This window comes from Bos grunniens, chromosome 21 (assembly GCF_055505025.1).
Source record: "Bos grunniens cultivar Pamir isolate PY7600 chromosome 21, Bosgru_T2T1.0, whole genome shotgun sequence".
In the NCBI taxonomy this organism is placed as follows: domain Eukaryota; kingdom Metazoa; phylum Chordata; class Mammalia; order Artiodactyla; family Bovidae; genus Bos; species Bos grunniens.
Window position 1 is genome coordinate 2611912 of NC_141185.1, and position 15068 is coordinate 2626979.

At 43.4% G+C, this 15068-nt stretch overlaps 1 long non-coding RNA gene across 1 annotated transcript; it reads right to left on the reverse strand.

The window, feature by feature from the left end:
• Positions 1-208: 208 nt before the first annotated feature.
• On the reverse strand, positions 209-2138 carry LOC147348892 (uncharacterized). Its single transcript, XR_015149378.1, has 2 exons — positions 1753-2138; positions 209-348 (listed from the first exon to the last, which is right to left on the reverse strand). It is a non-coding gene; the product is annotated as an uncharacterized LOC147348892 (long non-coding RNA).
• Positions 2139-15068: the final 12930 nt, after the last annotated feature.

The following is a 15068-nucleotide window of genomic DNA, read 5'->3' on the forward strand; positions in this document are numbered from 1 at the left end:
TCCCGGGCAGCTGCATTTCTCTGTTCTCCCCTGGATGAGCACTGGACTTGGAGGCTGGAGACTTAGGTCAAGGCTTACCAGGCCACAGGTGGCTGGGGCTCGGGGGTCACTCCTCCTCCCATCCAATTTCACCCAGCTCACATGTTGAGCTCATTATAGGAGGCAATGGGTGCAAATGTGCTTGGCAAGGGGCCTTGCGATACAAAAATTCTTGGTACTCACATTTATTGTCTCTATTTTGCAGACAGGTACATGGAAACTCAGGAAGGGCAGGAGGCTCACTCAAGCTGCTCTAGGCAGAAAGTAATGCCATCATATTCCACTTCGGTGGCCCTGACACCCTGCTGCCTGCAAAGACAGACAACAAAAGGAAGAGGGAGATAAAGGATGAGCAGGTAAATAAAACCCACTGTCTCCTGGAGCCTCCCGTCTGCCCATCCCTTTGGGGTTGCCCTATTAAAGCAAGCAACCCCAGGGCTTCCCTAGTGGTCCAGTGGGTAGGAATCCACCTTCCGATGCAGGGGATGCAGATCTGATCCCTGATCGGGAAATGAAGGTCCCATGTGCCGGGGCAGCTAAGCCTGTGCGTCGTAACTGGGGAGCCCACGCCACCGTGGGCCGAATGAAGGGTCCTGCATGCCTCAACTGGGACTCGATGCAGCCAAATAAATAAACACATGAATAAATAATATTTAAAAAGTAAGCACCCCCCAAGTAATACAGATCTCCCCAATACAAATCATGACTTTTAAGTGTAAGCTGTGTCTGAGCAAAGACTTCTTCTACTAAGTTTCCCACCTAACCCTTGGAGCCCCTGAACCCCCACAAACGCCGTGTTAGCCCTTCACGGGGGCCCTCTATCCTTCCCTCCACTCTTTCCTCTCTTCCTTTCTTCCACAATGTTAGTTGAGCACCTGTTTTGTACGAAGCAGTGGTGTAAGCAATGACCTTGAACAGAAAAATTTAAAGTCCTCAGTGTCACTTACAAGATGTGTAAAAGAACTCATGAATAATATAATTTCAGGACATATAAAAACTAAAAAACTGAATTGGGATAAAGTGATAGAAACTAGCTCTTTGGGGTTTTTGTTTGTTTCGTTTTTGGCCATGCCTATCAAGCAGCATGCGGTATTGAACCTGTGCCCTCTGCAGTGGAAGCGTAGAGTCGCAACCACTGGACATCTGGGAAGTCCCTAGCTGTTTTTTGTTTTGGCTGCACCAGGTCCCACTTTTGTAACATGCAGGATCTTTATTGGGATATGGGGGAATCTAGCTCCCTGACCAGGCTCCCTACATTGGGAGTGCAGTCTTAGCTACTGGACTACCGGGGAAGTCCCTGGGGCCCCTGAATTTGGGCAGTGGGAAAATGAAATGAATGGCTGACTTGTCCCTCCACTCAGAGGAAGGAGCCTGAGTTTGCTCGTGTGGTTAATCCCTTAGCAGACCAGGAGGAAGCAGAAGCCAGGGACCCACCAGGGTCAGAGGTGCTGGAGAGGTGGCAGCTCTTCTACCTCTGACCTCCCAGGGGATGCTTGGGGCCTGCCAGGCCTGGGCTCCCTCTGGTGCAGAAAGGGGCATCAGCTGGGTCTGGACAAGCCCCAGCAGGCCACGCCCACCAAGCAGAGCAGTAGGCTCCCTGGGGACCAGCATGGCGCACCCACATCGTCTCCGCGCTGCCCCCGGGGCTCCACATGTCAGTTTCCTGCGGGCACTGTAACAGCTGACCACAGATAGTGGATTAAAATGACGTACGTTTATTCTCTCACAGTTTTGGAGGCCAGAAGACCCAAATCGAGGTGTTGGCAGGCTGCCTCCTTTGGGGGCTCTCGGAGCATCTGTTCCTGGCCTCTCCCGGCTTCTGGTGGCTGCTGGTGTGACTTGCCCTGTGGCTGCATCACTTCAGTCTCTAGTAACACTGCCATCTCCTCTGTGCATCTAATGTCCCACGGCCTTGTCCCAGCTGAGGCCGTGCTGAACAGGGCAGCTCCCAGTCTGTCCACCGCTGACTGCAGGTACCTGTGCGGATGGACCTGGCTGAGATCGACCAGACTCACCCAGATCAGCAGAGCCACTCAGCTTACCTGAATACTCTTGAGCTAAATTAATACTTACTATTAAAAAAAAAAAAAAAAAGGATACTGTGATGGCATTTAGGATCCACTTGAATAAGCCAGGATAATCAATTTCCCCAACCTCCCCATCTCAAACTCCTTAACAGAATCCCATCTGCAAGACCTTTGGCACACACGGTAACACTCGTAGGCTCCAGATATCAGACCTGGCATTTTGAGGGTCATGATTCAGTGTACAATACTTGGGTTTTGTGGAACTAACTAACTTGCTCAAGGTCACCAACCTGAAGTGACAAAATGACCAAGAGAGTGTTAAAATATGCAGACAGTTTATGTGGACTATTTTTTGGTTTTGAAAGTAAGGAAAGCAATTCTTTACTTGCTGCTAAAGGATTTAACTTTGTCTTGAAGTCAGTGCACGAGGGTGTCATAAACGGTCGACTGACCTCCTCTCTGTCCCTCACTGTGGATTCAGTGTGGGGAGCAGACAGAGCTCTGCCCACCTTGCACCTGGTTGGCTGAGTAGCCCTGCCGAAGACCCTTTCTCCATCCCTCACTTCTGTTTCCCTAATCTGCTGGTCTCCATGATTCTGATGGTTCATCATGCTGCTGCTGCTGCTGCTGCTAAATCGCTTCAGTCGTGTCTGACTCTGTTCGACCACATAGACGGCAGCCCACCAGGCTCCCCCGTCCCTGGGATTCTCCAGGCAAGAACACTGGAGTGGGTTGCCATTTCCTTCTCCAATGCATGAAAGTGAAAAGTGAAAGTGAAGTCACTCAGTCGTGCCCGACTCTCAGTGACCCAATGGACTGCAGCCCACCAGGCTCCTCCGTCCATGGGATTTTCCAGGAAAGAGTACTAAAGTGAGGTGCCACTGCCTTCTCCGGATGGTTCATCATATTCCCCAGCAAATGTCAGCTGGGAAAGCAGTTGTCACGACTGCATGTGGAAAATGTTTGCTGCCAGTACGATTTCCAGGTCAACGACAAGGGCAGGACTTGAGGAATGAAACCTTCAGAAGTCTAGCATTTTATCTTGATAAATCCCTGACTTCACATGGACAGCGCAGGAGCTGGGCATGGTGAGGCAGCTTGGAGCCTGTCAAATTGTTAGAACAAAATTCTCTTCCAGCGGGTGTGACCTCAGACATGAGTTGTCCAGGGTTGGCCTTCTGAGTCAGCCCTGAGTCCTACCTACACACCCTCTCTGTGGGGCCTTCAGACTCAAAGCCTCCTTTCACAAGGAGGGCAGGAACTTGGATGACTCGGAGTGTGTAATGTGTCCAAGCTCAGATGAATAATAGATGTGCTTGAATATTAATAAGTAGGAACTGGTTTCTGTAGCCAGGGAAACCCCAAAGAGATTCTGTTAAACTCTTGAATCTAGACCTATGGCAGGCAACAAACATGGGGACGGCAACCAAACACCAAACTTCCAAAAACGCCCCTAAAACCAGAAACCGACACAGACTCACATACACAGGGAAAGTGCACAGGTCAGAGAAATCAAGAGAAAGCAGTAGAACTGAATGATGATGAAAAGTTTACACATCAAAACCTGTGGGATACAACGCAAGAGGCATTTAGAGAGAAAATTATAGGCTTATATGGTTCAGTAAGAAAATCAGAGCTAAAAATTAATGAGCTATGTGCTGATACTATGTAGTTAGAAAAAGAACCCAGTATACCCAAAGGAAGTAAAAAGATGATGAAAAGCAGCAATTACTAAAATAGAGAACAAAGATAAAATGAGATCAACAAAACTAAGAAATAGTTCTTTGGAAAAAAATTAGGAAAAAAGGCAAAACTCCACCCTGGTTGCTGCTGCTGCTGCTGCTAAGTCGCTTCAGTCGTTTCCGACTCTGTACGACCCCATAGACGGCAGCCCATCAGGCTCCCCCATCCCTGGGATTCTCCAGGCAAGAACACTGGAGTGGGGTGCCATCACCTTCTCTGCTACCCTGGTTAGCCAAGAATAAAGGAGAGAAAGCATAAACAGCGCATATGAAAATATAAATGAGGATGGGCCACAGGTGTTGCATAGATTAAAAAATTAAGGGACTAGTATCAACAAATTGTGTCAATAATTTTAAAAATTTATTTTAAAAGAGTTTTGGCTGCACTGAGTCTCACTGCTTGCTGCTTGTAGAAAGCCTCGTACGGGCTTGCTGTAGCTGTAGGGGAGCGGGGGCTTCTCTCCGGTTGTGCTGGCTTCCCACTGCGGTGGCTTCTCCTGTAGTGGAGCACGCGCTCCAGGCTTCGGGCTCTGGAGTTGTGGTGCACAGGCTTAGTTGCACCAGGGCATGTGGGATCTTAGTTCTCAGACCAGGGATTGAACCCGTGGCCCCTGTATTGCAGGTGGACTCTTAACCACTGGACCACTAGGGAAGTCCTTGTATCAGTGATTTTAAAGCTTCAGGTCAGGTCAGGTCAGTCGCTCAGTCGTGTCTGACTCTTTGCGACCCCGTGAATTGCAGCACGCCAGGCCTCCCTGTCCATCACCAGCTCCCAGAGTTCACCCAGACTCACGCCCATGGATTCGGTGATGCCATCCAGCCATCTCATCCTCTGTCATCCCCTTCTCCTCCTGTCCCCAATCCCTCCCAGCATCAGAGTCTTTTCCAATGAGTCAACTCTTCACATGAGGTGGCCAAAGTACTGGAGTTTCAGCTTTACCATCATTCCTTCCAAAGAACACCCAGGACTGATCTCCTTTAGGATGGACTGGTTGGATCTCCTTGCAGTCCAAGGGACTCTCAAGAGTCTTCTCCAACACCACAGTTCAAAAGCATCAATTCTTCGGCGCTCAGCCTTCTTCACAGTCCAACTGTCACATCCATACATGACTACTGGAAAAACCATAGCCTTACTAGATGGACCTTTGTTGGCAAAGTAATGTCTCTGCTTTTTAATATGCTATCTAGGTTGGTCATAACCTTCCTTCCAAGGAGTAAGCGTCTTTTAATTTCATGGCTACAGTCACCATCTGCAGTGATTTTGGAGCCCCCAAAAATAAAGTCTGACACTGTTTCCACTGTTTCCCCATCTATTTGCCATGAAGTGATGGTATCAGATGCCATGATCTTCGTTTTCTGAATGTTGAGCTTTAAGCCAACTTTTTCACTCTCCACTTTCACTTTCATCAAGAGGCTTTTGAGTTCCTCTTCACTTTCTGCCATAATGGTGGTGTCATCTGTATATCTGAGGTTATTGATATTTCTCCCAGCAATCTTGATTCCAGCTTGTGCGTCTTCCAGCCCAGCGTTTCTCATGATGTACTCTGCATATAAGTTAAATAAGCAGGGTGACAATATACAGCCTTGACATACTCCTTTTCCTATTTGGAACCAGTCTGTTGTTCCATGTCCAGTTCTAACTGTTGCTTCCTGACCTGCATATAGGTTTCTCAAGAGGCAGGTCAGGTGGTCTGGTATTCCCATCTCTTTCAGAATTTTCCATAGTTTATTGTGATCCACACAGTCAAAGGCTTTGGCATAGTCAATAAAGCAGAAATAGATGTTTTTCTAGAACTCTCTTGCTTTTTCCATGATCTAGCGGATGTTGGCAATTTGATCTCTGGTTCCTCTGCCTTTTCTAAAACCAGCTTGAACATCTGGAAGTTCATGGTTCATGTATTGCTGAAGCCTGGCTTGGAGAATTTTGAGCATTACTTTACTAGCATGTGAGATGAGTGCAATTGTGGGTAGTTTGAGCATTCTTTGGCACTGCCTTTCTTTGGGATTGGAATGAAAACCGACCTTTTCCAGTCCTGTGGCCACTGCTGAGTTTTCCAAATTTGCTGGCATATTGAGTGCAGCACTTTCACAGCATCATCTTTCAGGATTTGAAATAGCTCAACTGGAATTCCATCACCTCCATTAGCTTTGTCCATAGTGATGCTTTCTAACACCCATTTGACTTCACATTCCAGGATGTCTGGCTCTAGGTGAGTGATCACACCATCATGATTATCTGGGTCATGAAGATCTTTTTTGTTCAGTTCTTCTGTGTATTCTTGCCACCTCTTCTTAATATCTTCTGCTTCTGTTAGGTCCATACCATTTCTGTCCTTTATCGAGCCCATCTTTGCATGAAATGTTCCCTTGGTATCTCTAATTTTCTTGAAGAGATCTCTAGTCTTTCCCATTCTGTTGTTTTCCTCTATTTCTTTGCATTGATCGCTGAGGAAGGCTTTCTTATCTCTTCTTGCTATTCTTTGGAACTCTGCATTCAGATGCTTATATCTTTCCTTTTCTCCTTTGCTTTTCGCTTCTCTTCTTTTCACAGCTATTTGTAAGACCTCCCCAAACAGCCATTTTGCTTTTTTGCATTTCTGTTCCATGGGGTTGATCCCTGTCTCCTGTACAGTGTCACAAACCTCATTCCATAGTTCATCAGGCACTCTATCAGATCTAGGCCCTTAAATCTATTTCTCACTTCCACTGTATAATCATAAGGGATTTGATTTAGGTCATACCTGAATGATCTAGTGGTTTTCCCTACTTTCTTCAATTTAAATCTGAATTTGGCAATAAGGAGTTCATTTTAAAGCTCATACGGAAGCAATTGTTAGAAAACTGATACATAATAACTACTGAAGAAAAAATAGAAAATGAATAGCTCTATAACTATTAAAGAAATCAAAGCAAACCCAAAATGTTTTACAGGCAAATTGTACCAAATGATCAAAAGAACACATAATTTCAGTTTTATACAAAGTCTTTCAGACAAGAAGAAGAAAGAGTAAAAATCCAAGATCGAAGCAAGAATCTCAAGAAGCTTTAAAAGGAACGGTGAACTAAACCCAAGGAAAGTAGAGGAAAGGAAATAACAGAGGAGAAAACAAACAAAAGAAAGAATGAACAAAGCTGCAAGCGTCAGCTCTGGTGAGACTGATCACGGTTAAAGAGGGTAGCACAGATAACGTCAAGAGTGAAAAAAAGGCGTTACTAGAGCTCCTTCAAACATTAAAATGCCAATAAGATGGTATTATGAACAATTTTATAGCAATACATTTACAAATGTAGCCACTATGGACAAATTTCTAGAAAAATACACCTTACCAAATTGGCATGAGAATAAGTAGAAAATCTAAATAGCCAGCAAAGAAGTTATGCTTGCAAGTCAAAACCTTCCTTCCCACAAGGAAAATTTTAGGCTCAGATGACTTAACTAGCTGGTCCTACCAAACTTCTTTTTGGCCGCACTGTGCTGCTTGTGGGGTCTTAGTTCCCCAACCAGGGATTGAACGTGGGCCCTTGGCAGTAAGAGAGCAGAGTCCTAACCACTGGACTGCCAGGAACCCCTCTCCTACCTTTTGAAAAGGAGTAACACGAATCTCACACAAACTCTTCCGGAGAAAAGAGAGGATATGACACAGCAGAAATTAATGCAACATTGTAAGTCAACTGTACTTAAATAAAATGAATTTTATTTTAAAAAAAGAGGAGACATCCAATCTTTGTTTCTGTCCTTATGCATCCTTCTCTGTGTGTGTCTCTCTCTCAAAACTCCGTCTCAGGACTTCCCTGGCAGTCCAGTAGTTAAGACTCTGCACTTCCATTTCAGGGGGTGCAAACTTGATCCATGGTTGGGGAACTAAGATCCCACATGCCACGGGGCATGGCCAAAACAAACAAGCAAACAGACAACAGCAGCAACAATAAAAACTGCCTCTTTCTTATAAGAATACACGCGATTGCATTTTACTGTCCACTCAAATAATGCAGGATACACTTTCCCTCTCAAGGTCCTTAAGTTAATCACATCTTTTGCCACATAAAGTGGCATTTCCAGGCTCCAGGGGTTTGACATGCCTTTCTTTTGAGATACCATTTTCCAACCTAGCACACCATCCTAGTGGGAGTGAAATTGTATCTTATTGTGGTTTTGATTTGAATTTTCATGATGGCTAATGGTGTTGAGCATCTTTTCATGGGTTTATTAGCCACCTGTACATTTTCTTTGGAGAAATGTCTATACAGATCCTTTGCCCAATTTTTAACTGGTGTATTTGTCTTTATAATTTATAAACTGGGTTATTGAAGTTGATTTCTTTATATAGCAGTGACATCAGGGAAGATGATGGAGCAGGAAGTGCCAGGGCTCTGTCTCCCCATCAGACAACAATTGCACTGGCAGAATCTGACTGATGTAACTATTTTGGAACTCTGGAGTCGGCTGGAAGGCTTTTAGTTTCCAGGGAAGGCTTAGATGATAAACTCTGGCTAATTCCAGGCAATTTATCTCTTAGCATGAGCAGTAGCCGGTACCCATTCCCCAATCCCCTCGGCCCGTGTAATGCTGGAGTGGTTTCTGGGAGCCAAGGTAGGGAAGGGACAAGGACCGTGTTCTCTGAATGCCAGGGATCTGTGCACTGATTGGTTGCTTCTTCTGACCACAAATGTGCGGATAGAGAGGTGGGCGGTCGTCACTGCAGCACACAGCCACTGGTCGAGGTGGCCTCCAGAGACTCTAAAGAGACAATCTGCTGTCCCCAGTCTCCTTTTATTGTTCCCTTTTCTCTTTTTGGATGAGTAAGGACGGGACATTTTACTTTGGAGTTTTGTTTTTGTTTTGTTTTTTGTCCATGCCCCGTGGCGTGTGAAATCCTCATTTCCTGACCAGGGATTAAACCTGGGCCCTCAGCAGGGAAAGCAGAGTCCTTACCACTGAACTGCCAGGAAATTCCTAAGGATGGGGACATTTGAAAGTAACCACATATACAGGGGAATTTAGAAAGTCACTGCACATGCCCAAGAAAAGACATAGAGTCTCAGAGAGGACCTGAGAAGACCTTAAATTTGTATCTCAGGCTGATACCCAGCACAGAGATACCCTGCAACAATTATTTTATTTTTATTTTTTATATTTATTTATTATTTGGCTGTGCTGGGTCTTAGTTGTAGCATATGGGATCTAGTTCCCTGACCAGGGACCAAACCCAGGCCCCCTGCATTGGGAGCCCAGAGTCTTAACCACTGGACCATCAGGGAAGTCCCAACAATTATTTTTAAAAAAGAAAGGAAGGAAAGAAGGAAGGAAACACTGGAGAAGACAGTCTGACTTCAAGAGCTACATTACAAAATTCAAACATCTAGTTTTCAACAACAACAAATCATAAGACGTATAAAGATACAGGAAAGTCTGGCCCATTCAAAGGAAAATATAAATTGATAGAAACTTTGTCTAAGAAGCAGCACGTGGTGGACTTGCTAGAAAAGACTTTAAAACAACTGTCTTCAAGAAAGAACTGAAGGAATATAAGGACAGAAACAAGAAAATAATAATCGAACAAAATGAAAATTTCGGTAGATAGAAAGCATAAAAAGGAACCGAAAGGAAATTCTGTATCTGAGAAGTGCAATAGCTGAAATGAAGAATACACTAGAGGATTTCAAAAGTGAACTTGAGCAGGGAGAACAAAGAATCAGCATATTTGAAGATAGAAAAATGAAAATAATATTGAGTCTGAGGAACGAAAAGAAAAAGACTGAGGAAAATAAACAGAACCTAAGGGAGCAAAATGCGCACCGTGGGAGCCTCAGAAGGAGAGGGAGAGAAATGGGCAGAGAGGTTACTGAAAAATGGCTGCAAACTTCTTGACTTTGATGACAGACATGATTGGAAACACTCAAGAAGACGCTCACCAAGGCATTACATTCAAAATTTCAAAACACAGAGAGAATCTTGAAAGCAGCAAGAGAAGCAAGTCATAGCATACAGGAATGCCCACTAAGATTTCTCATTAAAAACTTCAGAGGCCTGAAGGCAGCTGGTTGATATACCCCAAGTGTTGGGCGGGGGAGGGAAACAACCCACACTTCCACACTTCCAGTGCAGCGGGTGCAGGGCCACTCCTTGCTTGGGGAATTAAATCCCACAAGCTTTGGGGCCAAAAAAATGAGAGCAAATTAAGATATTCCTAGATAGAAGCAATGGCAACCCACTCTGGTACTCTTGCCTGGAAAATCCCATGGATGGAGGACCCAGTAGGCTGCAGTCCATGGGGTCGCAAAGAGTCGGACACGACCGAGCGACTTCACTTTTACTTTTCACTTTCATGCATTGGAGAAGGAAATGGCAACCCACTCCTGTGTTCTTCCCTGGAGAATCCCAGGGACAGGGAGCCTGATGGGCTGCTGTCTATGGGGTCACACAGAGTCGGACATGACTGAAGCGACTTAGCAGCAGCAGCAGATAAAAGCTGAGAGTGTTCATCACCACTAGATCAGTCCTCCAAGTCCTTCAGGCTGAAATAAAGGACATAAGATAGTATCTCAAAGTCATATGAAGAAGTAAAGATCTCCAGCAAAGGTAAACACATAGGCAATTATAAAAACACTTAGCATTGCTGGAATTTTGGTTTGTAATTCCACTTTTTATCTTTATATGATTTAAAAAGCTAATGAATAAGAAAATTATTAGCCTGTTCTTGGACACACAATCCATAAAGATGTAATTTCTAGCAGCAATTATGAAAGGTGTGGTAAAAAATTTGATAGGATGCTATTGAATTTAAAAAGATATACATTTGAATCAGTGTTTTCAAACTTTGGGATGCAATCCTAAATATCCCTGATTATTTTGGGTATTATTGACATCTTAACAATATTAAGTCTTCCAATCCATGAACATTGGATAGGTTCTCATTTATGTCTTCTTTAATCACTTTCAGCAGTGTTTTGTAGTTTTTACTGTACAAGTCTTTCTCATCTCCTTGGTTAATTCCTAAGTATTTTATTCTTTTTGATAATATTGTAACTGGAATTGTGCTTTATTTCCTTTTCAGATTGTTCATTGTTAGTATATAGAAACGAAACAGATTTTAGTGTGTTGACTTTGTATTCTGCTACTTTGCCGAATTAATTAGTTCTAATAGTTTGTCTAACTATTGTTTGTTTTGCTGGAATTCTTAGCATTTTTACTTGCTTAATTGCTCTGGCGAGAACTTCCAATACTATGATGAATAGAGGTGTTGAAAGCAGAGCAGGTATGCTTGCCTGGTTTACGATCTTAGAGGAAAAGTTTTCATTCATTCCCATCAACCTTCCCTGTGGGCTTTTCATTTATTTATTTTATTATGTTAAGGTAGCTTCCTTCTTTTTAAAAAAAGAAGGCTTACTTATTTAAGGCTGTGCTGGGTCTTTGTTGCTGCACCAGGGCTTTCTGCAGTTGTGGTGAACAGGGGCTACTCTCCACTGCGATGTCAAGTTTCTCCTGTTGTGGAACATGGGCTCTAGGTACTTGGGCTTCAGTAGTTGCGACTCATAGGCTTAGCTGTCCTAAGGCCTGTGTGATCGTCCCAGACCAGGGACTGAACCTGTTCTTGCATTGTCAAGTGGATTCTTTACCACTGAGCCACCAGGAAAGCCCCCAAGGTAGTTGACTTCTATTCCTACATCGTCGCTTGTTTTTATCAAGAAGTGTTGACTTTTGCCAAATGCTTTCTATGCATTATGCTTATGCGTTATATTTATGCATTATGTATTGTGTAGATGTTTTCCTTCATCCTGTTAATATGGTATACACTCACCAATTTTTGTGTTGAAACATCATTTCATTCCAGGAAGAAATCTCACTTAGGCCTGATGTATAATCCTTTTAGGGGCTTCCTGGGTAGCTCAGCTGGTAGAGAATCTGCCTGCAAAGCAGGAGACCCCAGTTCGATTCTTGGGTCAGGAAGTTTCTGCAAAGCAGGAGACCCCAGTTCAATTCCTGGGTCAGGAAGTTTCCCTGGAGAAAGAACAGGCTACCTACTCCAATATTCTTGGGCTTCCCTGGTGGCTCAGCTGGTAAAGAATCTGCCCTCAGTGCGGGAGGCCTGTGTTTGATCCCTGGGTTGGGAAGATCCCCTGGAGGAGAGCATAGCAACCCACTCCAGTATTTTTGCCTGGAGAATCCCATGGACAGAGCCTTGTGGGATACAGTCCATGTGGTTACAAAGAGTCAGACATGACTGAGTGACTAAGCACATAGTCATTTTAATATGTTTCTGAATTAGTATGTTAGTATTTTATTGAGGACTTTAGCTTCAATGTTCATAGGATGATTTTGAGAAGAATTACATTAGTTCTTACTTAAATGTTTGGTTGTGTTAACCAGTAAAGCCATCAGGTCTGGAGCTTTTACTACTTGGAAATTTTGTATTTCTGATTCAATCTCCTTATTAGTTACAGGTCAATGCAGATTTTTTATTTCTTGGCGATTTAGTCTTGGCAGGCTTTGTGTTTCTTTTGTTGCTGTTCAGTTGCTAAGTCATGTCTGACTCCTTGTGACCCCGTGGACTCCAGCACGCCAGGCTTCTCTGTCCTTCACTATCTCCCAGAGTTTGTTCAAACTCATGTACTGGGGCTTCCCAGGTGGCGCTAGTGGTAAAGAACCCACCTGCCAATGCAGGAGATGTAAGAGACAGGTTTGACTCCTAGGTCGGGAAGATCCTCTGGAGGAAAGCGAGTCAACCCACTCCAGTATTCTTGCCTGGAGAATCCCATGGACAGAGAAGCCTGGCGGGCTTCAGCCCATAGCATTGCACAGAGTTGGACACGACTGAAGTAACTTAGCACAGCAAGCATGTCCAATGAGTCAGTGATGCCCTCCAGCCATCTCACTCTTTGTTGCCCTCTTCTCCTCCATCAGGGCCTTTTCCAATGAGTCAGCTCTTTGCTCAGGTGGCCAAAGTTTTGTAGCTTTAGCTTCAGTATCCATCTTTAGCTCCAGTATCAATCCTTCCAGTGAATACTGAGGGTTAATTTTCTTTAAGATTGACCGGTGTGATCTCCTTGCAGTCCAAGAGACTCTCAAGAGTCTTCTCCAACGCCACAGTTCAAAAACATCAATTCTTTGGTGCTCTGCCTTCCTTATGGTTCAACTCTCACATCCATACATGACTATTGGAAAAACCATAGCTTTGACTAGACAAACCTTTGTTGGCAAAATTATGTCTCTGCTTTTTAGTATGCTGTCTAGGTTTGTCATAGCTTTTCTTCCAAGGAGCAAGCATCTTCTAACTTCATGGCTGCAGTCACTGTCTGAAGTGATTTTGGAGCCCAAGAAAATAAAATCTGCCCATTTCCATCTTTCCCCATTTGCCATGAAAATGATGGGACTGGATGCCATGATCTTTGGTTTTTGAAAGCTGAGTTTTAAGCCAACTTTTTCACTCTCTTCTTTCACCTTCATCAAGAGGCTCTTTAGTTCCTCTTCAATTTCTACCATTAGAGTAGTATCATCTGCATATCTGAAGTTGTTGATATTTCTCCCAGGAATCTTGCTTCCAGCTTGTGCTTCATCCAGCCTGGCATTTTGCATGATGTATTCTGCATATACGTTAAATAAGCAGGGTGACAATATACAGCCTTGACAGACTCCTTTCCCAATTTGGAACTAGTCCATTGTTCCATGTCTGGTTCTAACTGTTGCTTCTTCACCTGCTTACAGATTTCTCAGGAGGCAAGTAAGGTGGTCTGATGTTCCCATCTCTTTAATTTTCCACAGGACTGTTTCTAGGAACGTACATTTCATCTAGGTTATCTGGTTTGTTTGTACAGTTATGCATACTGCTGTTATGAACCTTTTTATTTCTATAGATGATAGTAGTATCACCATTTCCATTTCTGATTTTAGTAATTTGAAAATTCTCTATTTTTTTCTTATTCTTTCCAGCTAAAATTCTATCAGTTTTGTTGATCTTTTAAAAATAGACAACTTTGGTGCCGGGGGGAAGGGATAGTTAGGGAATTTGGGAAGGTCATGTATAGTCTGCTATATTTAAAATGGATAACTAACAAAGACCTATAGGATAACGCTTGGAACTCTGCTCAACGAGCCAGCCTGGATGGGACGTGGTTTTTGGGAGAATGGATACATGTATATGTATGCTCGAGTCCCTTCACTGTTCACTTAAAACTACCACAACATTGTTAATTGACTATATACCCCAAAACAAAATGTTTTTGGTGTTAAAAATAAAAATTAAAAAAAAAACCCAGAAAAACAGGCAACTTTGGGCTTCATTTATTTTCTATTATCTTCCTATTCTCTATTTTATCTCTGCTCTGGTTTTTATTACTTCCTCCCTTCCGTTAACTTTATATTTAGTTTGTACTTTTTCCAGTTCCTTAAATTCTAAAGTTAGGTTGTTGATTTGAGATCGTTTTTAATGTAAGCACATATAGCTGTAAATCTCCTTCTTAGCACCACTTTGCTGTCTCTTAAGTTTCGGTATTCTGTGTGGGGTTTATTTAGGCCACATTGCACGGGATGCAGGATCTTAGTCCCCTGACCAGGCATCGAACCCCTGCCCATTACAGTGGAAGCACGGAGCTCTCACCACTGGACCACCAGGGAACCCCTCTGTTTTTAAAATTATTTGTCTCTAGGCATTTCGTAATTTCCCTGGGTTTCTTCTTTGATCCATCAATTGTGTAAGAACATTTTGATTTTTACAGCTTTTTTCCTCCTAGTTTTACTTCTGTTGTTGGTCTCTAACTTCATTATGGTCAGAAAAGATGCTTTGTTGATAGACTTAATCCTATGAACAGAAGCCAGGTGGGCTACAGTCCATAAATTTGAGAGTCAGACGTGACTGAAGCAACTCAGCACATATGCAAGACAGTGTCCTAACATGTGGTTTATCCTGAGAATACTCCACGTGCACTTGAGAAAAACGTGTATGCTGCTGCTGGGCATGGCGTCATGCATATATTCATCGCATCGACTTGGGTTGTGTTCAATCTTCTGCTTGTTCTATCCATTACTGACAGTAGGGCATATAGTCTCCAACCACGACTATACATCGTCTAGTTCTCCCTTCGATTCTGTCAGTTTTTCCTTCCTACATCTTGCTGGTCTGTTATTAGGTGTGTAATTGTTCATCTTGTATTCAAACTCTTAACACACAGTCTTCCTCTCATAGACTTTTTTGATTTAAACTCCATTTTGTCTGACATTAGTATAGCCACCCCTCATTTCTATTATTACCATGGAATATTTTTT